Source organism: Gigantopelta aegis, chromosome 11 (genome assembly GCF_016097555.1).
Source record: "Gigantopelta aegis isolate Gae_Host chromosome 11, Gae_host_genome, whole genome shotgun sequence".
Lineage (NCBI taxonomy): Eukaryota > Metazoa > Mollusca > Gastropoda > Neomphalida > Peltospiridae > Gigantopelta > Gigantopelta aegis.
In genome coordinates this window covers 13,012,245-13,024,652 of record NC_054709.1, presented here as the reverse complement: position 1 = coordinate 13,024,652, position 12,408 = coordinate 13,012,245, and the positions used below count along the sequence as shown (strand labels likewise).

General features: G+C 37.3%; 1 protein-coding gene across 2 annotated transcripts in view; it reads left to right on the top strand.

Moving 5' to 3' along the window:
• LOC121385166 (double-stranded RNA-specific editase 1-like) overlaps positions 1–12,408 on the top strand; it is a 148,318-nt gene that overhangs the window by 42,383 nt on the left and 93,527 nt on the right. The window lies entirely within an intron of this gene.

Genomic DNA, 12,408 nt, shown 5'->3' with positions numbered 1-12,408 from the left:
AAAATTAATAATAAATCAAAATTACGTTAATTTTTGCAGACCAAACCTAGCTATTGCATCACTTTAACTACACCATGATAGAGTGAAATCCATGTCAACCCTCTCAGCAATGTTAGTTTTTGAATTATGGACCATTGCCATAATTCAATTATTTTTTACAAAATATAATTTTTTAGTGGAGTATGGTAGTTACGTAGATGGTTGAATAAAGTACATTTAGGGACAAATCAAATATATATATTTTTTAAGTAATACTTTGTTAGGTCATGCAATAGGTCAGTGGTCTGTGACAGTATGCCTTTAAGACATGAATTTATTTTTTTATTTTAATTTTTTTTTTCTGCAAAAGCCGTATACATATCCATCTTTCAGTGATTATAAGGTGTGTGTGTGAACCACTTATTGGGTGTAATGGAAATTAAGGCACAAAGTTGGATGGGTTTTTCTTTCTTTTTTCTCCATTTGACTGTTAAAACTGTATACATATTGTGGACAATGGGTTAATTGTTAGTTGTTATAAAAGAAAAGTTTCTTTTGTTAAACCACACCAGTAGAGCACATTGATTTATTAGATGGATTTATTGGATGTCAAACATTTGTTCATTCTGACATACAGTCTTAAAGAGAAAACCTGCTACATTTTTCCATTAGTAGCAAAATGTCTTTTATATGCACCATCCCACAGATAGGCCTTTGATATACCAGTTGTATTGCTAACAAAGATCGCTTGCTACTAATGGATTTAAAAAAAAAAAAAAAACATTCTAAAAGACTATGGGTTATAATTACCAAATGTGTAACATCCAGTAGCCGATGATTAATATAGAGATTATTACACTCGCGCGTGTGTCGTACTGATTTTACGAAACGATTGTCAGGATTATTGTATTACCTGAGCGAGAGCGAGAGTAATACATGAATCCTGACAAGAGTTTCATAAAATCAGTACAACACACACGCGAGTGTAATAATTTCTTTATTACCCACATTATCCAAACTATTATTTTCATGAATAACAAGCTAGGACCATGTCAACACATTTCAAATGTAACTAAAAAGAGATGACAAAATTATGTGTTTTTTTCTCGAATTAACGTCATTTTGATAAGCGGTTACACTGTGGAAACCGCATTAAATCATGACGTCGCTTCACAAAATTACATCATTCATTGTGCACATGAAATCATTATGACACACGTGGGTCATACTGGTTATATTTCCCTGAATATCTCAAACTGTGTGGATAATAAAAATCAATATGCTCTAGTTGTATGGTTAAATAAAACAAATTTTAGTATTCTGGTTTGAAGGCATTACTGGGATAAAAACCCAGGACGTACTATCCTTAAGTTCGGTGACTTGGCCACTGCAGTATCACTAATCGGATCCTGAAATATTGCTATACAATATTATCTTAGATAATCTCGTTAACATTGGAAAAAATGTATTCAAGCATATTGCGTTACGCTATACTTCGTACACAGTGTGCGTCCATGTTACTTAGGGATTACAAAACTAATTTAAAATTGTTCATTTGTAAAGAGGCAAATTAGTTTGTCACATGGTGGAGAAATCTATTGTTATCTAATAAGTGAGAACAATTCACTACTAAACCGGCTTTTCTCCGTGGAATATTTATTGAGTTTGTCAAGCATGACTTAACGAGTAATCTGACGAAGTGCTGGGTAATAATAATGCACAGTTGATTATTAGTTCCACCTTTTTAATCTGGAGTTACTTAAACAGATAGCTGGCTTTTCTTCAGATTGAAAAACCCCCCAACAAAAAAACCCACATTTCAAATAGAAAATGTGTTCATCGGTTAGACATTTACTTTATGTAGAGGGGGCGGGATGTAGCCCAGTGGTAGAGCGCTCGCTCGATGCGTGGTTGGTCTGGGATCGATCCCCGTCGGTGGGCCCATTGGACTATTTCTTGTTCCAGCCAGTGCACCACGACTGGTACACCAAAGGCCGTGGTATGTACTACCCTGTCTATGGGATGTTGCATATAAAAGATCCCTTGCTGCTAATTGAAAAAGAGTAGCCCATGAAGTGGCGACAATGGATTTTCTCTCTCAATATCTGTGTGGTCCTTAACCATATGTCTGACGCCATATAACCGTAAATACAATGTGTTGATTGCGTCGTTAAATAAAACATTTCCTTCCTTCCACAGGGGTTTCCCCAGGGCCGTTAGGCATAGCGGCCCGACATGCCTTGGTCTGTAAAGTAAGCACTTTGACGGCGTGGAAGCGCCTTAAATCAATTGCCGCTATGCCTTGATTTGAACTGCTTTAGAATTTTTTTTTTCACAAGTACGAGCGTGGCAGTCGACTACCTCTTGCAAACAATTTGTGTACCAGTATATCAAGCATACCTAATTACTATGACAGGTAAAACACTTCCTAAATACCTAACAATGGACCAGTCGTCTGCTCACAACTGGTGTTTAGTAATTTTACCACATCTACTGGGACCGCTAATCCGTCAGAAAGGCACTTACGCGTAACGGGATTCCAGTGTCGAGCAATCAAGCTTCAAAGCTGATCAAAGAAGATGCCCATTGACAGAATCAACTGTACCATTTAACTGAATAAACGATAGGTGGGAGCACTTTTTAAAAGTACAGTTAAGTTGGCAATCAATCATTTCTATCCTAACACCCCCTTCCCAAAACTCCCACCCACTGAAAACATCCAAGTCTCGCGCTGTCGGTAGCCAGATTAGCCATTGGCTAATTAAAAATTATTTAAAAAAAAAAAGGCTAATAAAATTTGCAAGTGGCTAAAATTTTGGCTAAACCATTTTCTATCTTCTGATGTGAACAAACGGTTACATAATCTATCCGACAGCTCAAACATAATAATAATACCAAATATTCAATTAGCATAATAGCGATCTCGCGACCGGTAATGAGAAAATCGAGAATACAGCGTAGGCCTTATGGTGTTTGTTTATTTTAATAATCACTGTTATTAATTTTAACCGCATGCATTCGACATGTATTTACCGGCCTCAGTGGCGTCGTGGCAGGCCATCGGTCTACAGGCTGGTAGGTACTGGGTTCGGATCCCAGTCGAGGCATGGGATTTTTAATCCAGATACCGACTCCAAACCCTGAGTGAGTTCTCCGCAAGGCTCAATGGGTAGGTGTAAACCACTTGCACCGACCAGTGATCCATAACTGGTTCAACAAAGGCCATGGTTTGTGCTATCCTGCCTGTGGGAAGCGCAAATAAAAGATCCCTTGCTGCCAATCGGAAGAGTAGCCCATGTAGTGGCGACAGCGGGTTTCCTCTCAAAATCTGTGTGGTCCTTAACCATATGTATGACGCCATATAACCGTAAATAAAATGTGTTGAGTGCGTCGTTAAATAAAACACTTCTTTCTTTCTTTCGACATGTATTTCAGCAATGTGACGGTAATTCAATGTCTGGAAGATCTGTAACTTGTTATTTTAACTTTGTAAAGTCTTTGAACCAAAGTAATAAAAACAAACCGACAATGCGTGTCAATTTGAATACACATGCCAGTTCAGGACCGAAAGACATGTAGGCTATCCCAAGAGCTGAGTTCAGCCAGATTGAGCGAAAACAAAACATTCGCTACACTGGTTTGTGCGCTTCACGTTAAACCAAATGGACACAACAGACACCAATTAAATAGTTCGCGAACGTTAGGAAGAACGTTCGTTGGCTGAACTGAGGAAGCTCTTGACGCGAATATACGTCATGCTTCAGAGTCAGCTGACACCCACGTGTCAAGAGGTTTCGTTGCGGACACTGAACAATACAAATCTTGATACAAATTTGTAGAAAAACAATAGTTGTTTGTATCAATGAATACCTAACGGCAGTTTAATTTATTTCCTTTGTCTTTGTTAATTTTGTACCTATGGTCGAGAGATCGCGATCGCGGGAAATGAACATGCATTATTTATACAAATTGCAGTTAAACGTACACTGAATTAGCTTACAATAATCATATTTGTTAGATAATGTTAGATATATATTTGTACGACATTTAATAAGTTAGCTGGATTTTAAAAAGACCGTAAATTTTATTTTTATTAACGTTTTTTTTAATTTATTTTTTATTATTATTTTTTTTTTTTTATATAAATGGAATATACTGTGAAGTCGGCATTCTTAGCCTAGGTATTTTACAAACAGAAATCACAAGCATTTAACATGGCGCTGAAATCAACAGCAACAACATGGCACAAATTGTGAAATTGTTGGGGGTGGGGAATTGATGAGTTACTTTAAAAAAAGAGCATGATTAGCAGGATTAAAGGCAAACACTTAACTTTTTTCAACCCACTACCCCACTTATTTTGGCTTGATTTGTGTTATACTGATGCTAAAAATGTAAGCGCCTTAAAAAAATCCTGGGGAAAGGGCTCAGTCAGTAGAGCGCTCACCTGAGGAGCATTCATTGCAGGATCGAACCTCCTCTGTGGACCCATTCTCTAATTTTTTTTTCCCCCATCCCAACCAGTGTATGTGCTAACCTGTCTGTAGAATGGTACATATAAAAGATCCCTTTGTACTAATAACCTCGGTGGCGCAGTGGTTAAGCCATCGGACTACAGGCTACACCCTCTTCTCTCTCACTAACCACTAACCAACTAACAACTAACCCACTGTCCTGGACAGACAGCCCAGATAGCTGAGGTGTGTGCCCAGGACAATGTGCTTGAACCTTAATTGGATATAAGCACGAAAATAAGTTAAAATAAAATTAATTTTTTTTTTTTTTTTTTAGCAGGCTTCCTTTGTAAGACAATATGTCAAAATTACCGAATGTTTGACATCCAATAGCTGATGATTAATAAATCAATGTGCTGCAGTAGTGTCATTAAACAAAACAGACTTTAACTTTACTTTCTCTTGTTTTTTGTAGGTTTTTGTTATTGGTTCTAAACTGTTAATTTGTGTGTGTGGTATGGTGTGTGTGTGTGTGTGGTGTTTTTAGTGTTTGTGTGTGTTAGTGTGTCTGTGTTTGTGTGTGTCTGTGTGTGTGTGTGTGTATCTGTGTCTGTGTGTGTGTGTGGTGTGTGTGTATCTGTGTCTGTGTGTCTGTCAGTGTGTGTCTGTGTCTGTGTCTGTGTCTGTGTGTGTGTGTGTGTATCTGTGTGATGTGTGTGTGTGTGTGTGTGTGTGTGTGTGTGTGTGTGTGTGTGTCTGCGTCTGTGTGTCTGTATGTGTCTGTGTGTGTGTGGTGTGTGTGTGTGTGTGTGTGTGTACTGATTTATTGCTTGAATGCAAATTGTTTAGCTGCTTGAAAGTTTGGCGTCAGCTCAGTTAGGCTTTTATCTGTGTCCTGATTACATAAGTTTGCTCCAGCCGTGTGTTGAGCACATGGAGATGGAATTATTTCGATAGATGAACCATAACGTTTGTCTTGGCCCATCGTACCGATCACATTTCTATTGCCACAAATCATTTTTATTGCTTCCATTTTTCTCTCTCTTAGACAAAATTAGCTACAGATGAATGTCATTGGTAGTTTCCGTCTGTTAAACATATGCGATCCGATATATTTTAACATGCTCCAATACCAGAGGTTTCAAGCTTGTCTGTCCCGAATCCTGTTTCTAGATAGCCAGAAGCCTGATCCGGGGCAGATGCAACTTTTTCCATCTTTCTCATTTCCAAAAAGAAGACTGAGATTAGCTCAGTTAGTAGAGCTCTCGTCTGAGGTGCTTTGTACCAGTGTATCACACCTGGTATAACAAAGGCCATGGTATGTGTTGTCCTGTCTGGGAAGTGCATATAAGAGATCATTTGTTGCTGATGGAAAAGTGTAGCAGGTTGTCTCTGAAGACATTGGGGCGGGACTTAGCTCAGTGGTAAAGCGCTAGCCTGATCGGTCGGTCGGTCTAGAATTGATCCCTGTCAGTGGGCCCGTTGGGCTATTTCTCGTTCCAACCAGTGCACCATGACTTGTATATAAAATAAAAAAAAGAAAGACATGTTTTATTTAATGATGCTCTCAATACATTTTATTTACGGTTATATGATGTCAGACATATGGTTAAGGACCACACAGATATTGAGAGAGGAAACCCGCTGTCGCCACTTCATGGGCTACTCTTTCCCATTAGCAGCAAGGGATCTTTTATATGCACCATCACACAGACAGGGTAGTACATACCACGGCCTTTGATATACCAGTTGTGGTGCACTGACTGGAACGAGAAATAGCCCATTGGGCCCACCGACAGGGATCGATCCCACACCGACCATGCATCGAACGAATTGTATATCAAAAGCCATGGTATGTGTTACTCTGTCTGGGATAGTGCATATAAAAGATCCCTTGCTACTAATGGAAATATGTAGTGGGTTTCCTCTCGAAGACTAAATGTCAAAATTACCAAATGTTTGACATCCAATAGCCGATGATTACTAAATCAGTGTGCTCTAGTGGTGGTGTTAAACAAGCAAAACTTTATTTTTCTCATTTTGAAAAGGAAGTTAAGATCTAGCTCAGTTGGTAGAGGTTGTTTAATTATTTTTTTATCGCAACCAGTGTCTCACACTAGGAATATCAAAGGCCATGGTATGTGTTGTCCTGTAATTGGAAAAGTGCATGTATAAAAATTCCTTGCTGCTAATGGAAAAAATGTTGCAGATTTCCTCTAATGTACTTCGTTAAAATAATTACAATTGTTTCACATCCAATAGCTGATGATTAATAAATCAATATGCTCTAGTAATGTCATTAAACAAACTAATTTTGAACTTTTTTGCATAAAATGATTACTATACGTCAAAATTACAAACTTTTTAACATCCAATAGCCATTAATTAATGAATCAGTATGCTCTAGTGATGTCATTAAACAAAACAAATTTTAACTTTCGTCCATAAAACAACTTATAAGATAAATGGTATATCTAACGGCCACTCATGTAATATTCTCTATATGTTTCGTTTCCATTCCTCTCCGCCAAATGTCAAAATAATCTTGTTACAAACCGAATAGCCATTGTTTACAAATGTACCGAGATGTCATTTGACAAACAAATGTACATTCCATTGTTTTCGTTTTGTTCATAAAATGATTACTTTTCACATTCATCTCTATTTATTCAAACTGGCTGATGAATAGGAACAGACGTGCAACAGTCGTGATCAGTAACAAGCCGTAGTAAAATATGCACATGTCACTTTGGTTTAACTTTGAATCGTAACTTGGCAAACAGATGCATTTATTTCTCCTACATATATTACCATTTATAGCGCTGCGAGACAATTAAGTCGTGCACTTGGGAGTTTGAGCCATGGTGGAATTTTGCGCATACGTGAATTTAGGTGCAGTGGATAAGGTCGGAAGAGCCTTTAATTATAGTTCCTGGTTAAGATCTCACTGATAAGATTGAATCAGTTGTTTTCGGCCTTTGTTCCTGTTTAAGATCTGGGGCGATAAATTGTCCGAGTTGTTTCTGTTTATCTCAGTACAGAAAAAAAAAAGAAAAAAAAAAGAATGTACACTAACGCTGTCGTTAAACAAAACAAACTTTCTAATAATAGTTTTCTTTTACTCTTATGTTACATGTATGTTCATGATAGTAAGCAGTTCTGTTTGTTTAAACAAACTTTCAAAGACTAATACTCTTCTTTTTTTCTTTTTTTTTCTTTTTAACATTTCAAAAATGCCTTCAACATTTGAAAAATTTACTTTGTTTTTGTTTGTTCGTGCAAATATGGTCATCACATGCTACAATTTTTTTTTTTAAAGTCTTGAAAGAATTACGAACAAAAGTTTATGTAGTGCATGTTAAAATCTGCCATGCCTGAGCTACTCGAAAAGTTTAAGTTTGTTTTGTTTAACAACACCAGTAAAGCACACTGATTTATTAATTATTGGCTATTGGATGTCAAACATTTGGTAATTCCGACATATAATCTTAGAGAAGAAACACGCCACATTTTCCCATTAGTAGCACGGGATATTTTATATGCACCATCCAACAGACAAGATAGCACATACCACTGCCTTTGATATACCATTCGTGGTGAGCAACATGAGGACTGATGACATCAGTTCTTGATGAATCTTTTGTGTTTTGTTTTTGTTTCATTTAATGGCCGACAGATGAGCTAACCATCATAATCATAGTAAAATCCATGGAATCAGTAAAGTTTGTTTTATTTAATGACGCCTTTAGAGCACATTGATTTTTATCTTATCATCAGCTATTGGACGTCAAACATATGGTCATTCTGACATATTTCTTCAGAGGAAACCTACTTCTGCCACATAGGCTACTCTTTCCGATAAGCAGCAAAGGGTCTTTTATATGCACTTTCCCACAGACAGGCAGCACATACCACAGCCTTTAATGAACCAGTAGAGCACCATTGGTTGGAACGAAAAACCATGGAATCGGATATAGTATCATGGTAGAATCCTCACCTATAGTCCGTTCCACAGGGAACGCCTTTTTTCATGCTATGGAATATACTACAAGTTATTTATTTCTGAGCCAATTGTTTTCTAAATTGGACTCAAAAATAGTATTGTTTTGTTATTTCCAAAACACTTACTTTTCTTCCTACATCAAACAAAACTGAAATCATTTACCCCCCCCCCCCCCAAAAAAAAAAAAAAAAAAAAAAAAAAAAAAAAAAAAAAAAAAAAAAAAAAAAAAATTATAGGATGGACTATTATTGGTTATAAGATTTATTCCCCACAGAAGACAGACCCACTAGAATTTTTCTATTCCAACCAGTGCTCCATGCCTGGGCCTTGTTTTATGTAGCGATTTTAGCACTGAAATCACCTTAAATGCTTATCGTGGATATACAGTCAGACCTCGTTACAACGACCACGTTCATCCGTGGGTCACTTTGTCGTTTATATCGAAATTGTCGTTATATTGATTTATTAATCATCAGCTATTGGGTGTCAATAGCACATACCAATGCATTTAAGATACCAGTTGTGGTGCACTAGCTGGAATGAGAAATAGCCCAATGGTCCCACCGATGGGGATGGATCACAGATCATCATTAAATACTAAGTGTATTATTATTAATCAAAGCACGTCCACATTCAATCTAATCGATTGGTACTTACTTCGTTTGACCGGCCTCGGTGGCGTCGTGGCAGGCCATCGGTCTACAGGCTGGTAGGTACTGGGTTCGGATCTCAGTCGAGGCATGGGATTTTTAATCCAGATACCGATTCCAAACCCTGAGTGAGTGCTCCGCAAGGCTCAATGGGTAGGTGTAAACCACTTGCACCGACCAGTGATCCATAACTGGTTCAACAAAGGCCATGGTTTGTGCTATCCTGCCTGTGGGAAGTGCAAATAAAAGATCCTTTGCTGCTAATCGGAAGAGTAGCCCATGTAGTGGCGACAGCGGGTTTCCTCTCAAAATCTGTGTGGTCCTTAACCATATGTCTGACGCCATATAACCGTAAATAAAATGTGTTGAGCGCATCGTTAAATAAAACATTTCTTTCTTTCTTTCTTACTTCGTTTACAAAATGTCATAAAACTAGTAGACTTGATTGTTTGAAGTTAATCCTTTAATTGAAGGACGAAAGGCAATACCAAAAGCAATACATGTCTATAGAGTTAGCCGACATCGGTAACTCAGACATCATGTGACACTGTCGGCTCGCGACGAGATCAAGGATGCCAAATGGCTGTGTACTGCCAACATACTACAGCATCGTTGTAATGTTGTTGTAAAGAGGTGTTTTTAGATTTTGGGTGCATGTTTGTTCCTAATTTGCTCTGTCAGTGTCGGAAGGTGTGAATTCCAGTGTAATGAACTGAATAACATTGATGTACGTTCGTTCCCGACAATTTGTTGTCGGATGGTGTAAATATTGTAGTAACGACGGTCATTGTAATGAGGTCCGACTGTATGCACTTAAGATGATCTTAGTGCTAGGATTGCTTTGGAAAACAGGACCCAGGTGTGTTAAAGGTCATGGTTTGCAGAGTGGTACAGAAATGGAAAATATTTAACTAGCCAGCTGGACCAGAACCAACTAAAATTTACTAGCCCGCAATAATTTCTACTAGTCCGCCAGTCTATAGAACAATATATTATTAATAATATTGTAATATACAGTGTCTTCACTTCAAATGATATATTGACAAAACATTATTAATAACACTTGGTAAGTGATCAGCATCACGGGTCAAATGAATACAAAAAGACAGATAGACCCTTGGACTGGGAGTTGCATTTTCTAAATCGTCCGTAAGAATTTTTACTTGCATTTGGCGAGTGGGTGAGTACTTTCTGCAGCCATGGTATGTGTTGTCCTGTCAAGACAATTATGCATAGAAGACTCCTTGCTGCTAATTGATAGTAAAGTACAAACCATTGTAACATATTGTAGATATGACTTTGAAGCATTTGACGACCGGCCTTGGTGGCGTCGTGGTTAGGCCATCGGTCTACAGGCAGGTAGGTACTGGGTTCAGATCCCAGTCGAGGCATGGGATTTTTAATCCAAATACCGACTCCAAACCCTGAGTGAGTGCTCCGCAAGGCTCAGTGGGTAGGTGTAAACCACTTGCACCGACAGTGATCCATAACTGGTTCAACAAAGGCCATGGTTTGTGCTATCCTGCCTGTGGGAAGCGCAAATAAAAGATCCCTTGCTGCTAATCGGAAGAGTAGCCCATGTAGTGGCGACAGCGGGTTTCTTCTCAAAATCTGTGTGGTCCTTAACCATATGTCTGACGCCATATAACTGTAAATAAAATGTGTTGAGTGCGTCGATAAAATAAAACACTTCTTTCTTTCTTTCTTTCTTTGAAGCATTTGACCTTTTGATACACGAAAAAAATCTTTGACATGGTGAATATTTTGTGCATTTATGAAAACTACATGTACATGTACAGAAGTGCACATTGTTAAATACTCATATCCCTAGTTGTCATGCCCAGTGTTCGAAATAAGCACTTGTCCATTTGTCCTGACAAGTGAAAATCTGCTCAGACAAGCAAAATTTACCACAATAGTTGTTCAAAGGACAAGTGAAAATGGTCAGTGCAGGATAATTTTCTTGAGCAATGAAAAATACTGTCCTTGTACTTGAATAAAACAAAACATTTATTTGGAAAAAGTTAAAATATTGCTGGACAAGTAGATTTCTTGATGCACTTGTCCGGTGGACAAATGAAAGCTTTTGCTTATTTCTATTGCTGATGCCAGCATACTCGCTCATCGTAATCACGCACAAAACAAAATGTGTTTTAACAACCAATCAGAATTGTACATGTGTTTTAGTCTTGATAACAATTATTGTATATATTAGTCTTGATAAACATTATTGCAAGCATCATATGCTAGTCTTGGTAATTAATAACGTTAACACACATACAATTTGGCTTGCAGTAATTACGTTTTAGTTCATAATGATTCTGGTCCTGTTTTACTCTCTAAATTGTTGTTTAACTTAATATGTTTAGGAGCCATCCATAATTTTCAACATTTTCACGAGCGTACAAACTGTACACTTTTGACCACCCCCCTCCCCTCCATAAATGTGTACATCCCCAAATTAAAAATGTTGATCGACATTTTTCATTTTAAAAAAAAGTGTACTGGCCCCTTAAAACACACACACACACACACACACACACACACACCCCCCCCCATGTACAGGTTTGTACGCTTGTGAAAATGTTAAAAATTATGGACGGCCCCTTAATACCATGCTACAACATCAATAACTGCTTTTTTTACCATAATTAAAGAACAGTGCCAAAAATATCTACTCGATCCTAATTAATTTTGTTGAGTATAATTACTTGTATGTTTGCAAATCATGTTTCATTTGATGTAACTTTATTCTGGTTCATTTGATGTCCCCTTTATTACCGTTACTACTTGGGACTACTCATTATGTTTTATGCATGGAATATGAGGATGTGGCATATGGCTGGGTGAAATATCAATAAAGGCTTCAATTTATGAGTGGGAATGCCAAGATAGATCCCCCAAGGAAATTTCTCCAGATGTTCAAATGTTGAGCACATGTTTTTATCTGGCTCCGGAAAAATGTATGTGTACAAAGTTCTACAGTAGAGCATGTGTCCAAGATTAAGGGAGTAATCGGTCAACACAGGGTGGAGGGTGGAGGGTGGGTGGGTGGAATGTTGATAGAAAAAAATGTTAGATCTGCTTGCCTGCATATAATTAATATATATCTATATCTATATCTATATCTATATATATATATATATATATATATATATATATATATATATATATATATATATATATATATATATATATATATATACAATATATACACATGTAACCAGGTGTTAAATTATTAATTATCAAAGATTTCAATTAAATATTAATTATAATATATTAAGTATTTTTAAAAGCTAATTTGTAGGAGTCAATCTTTAAA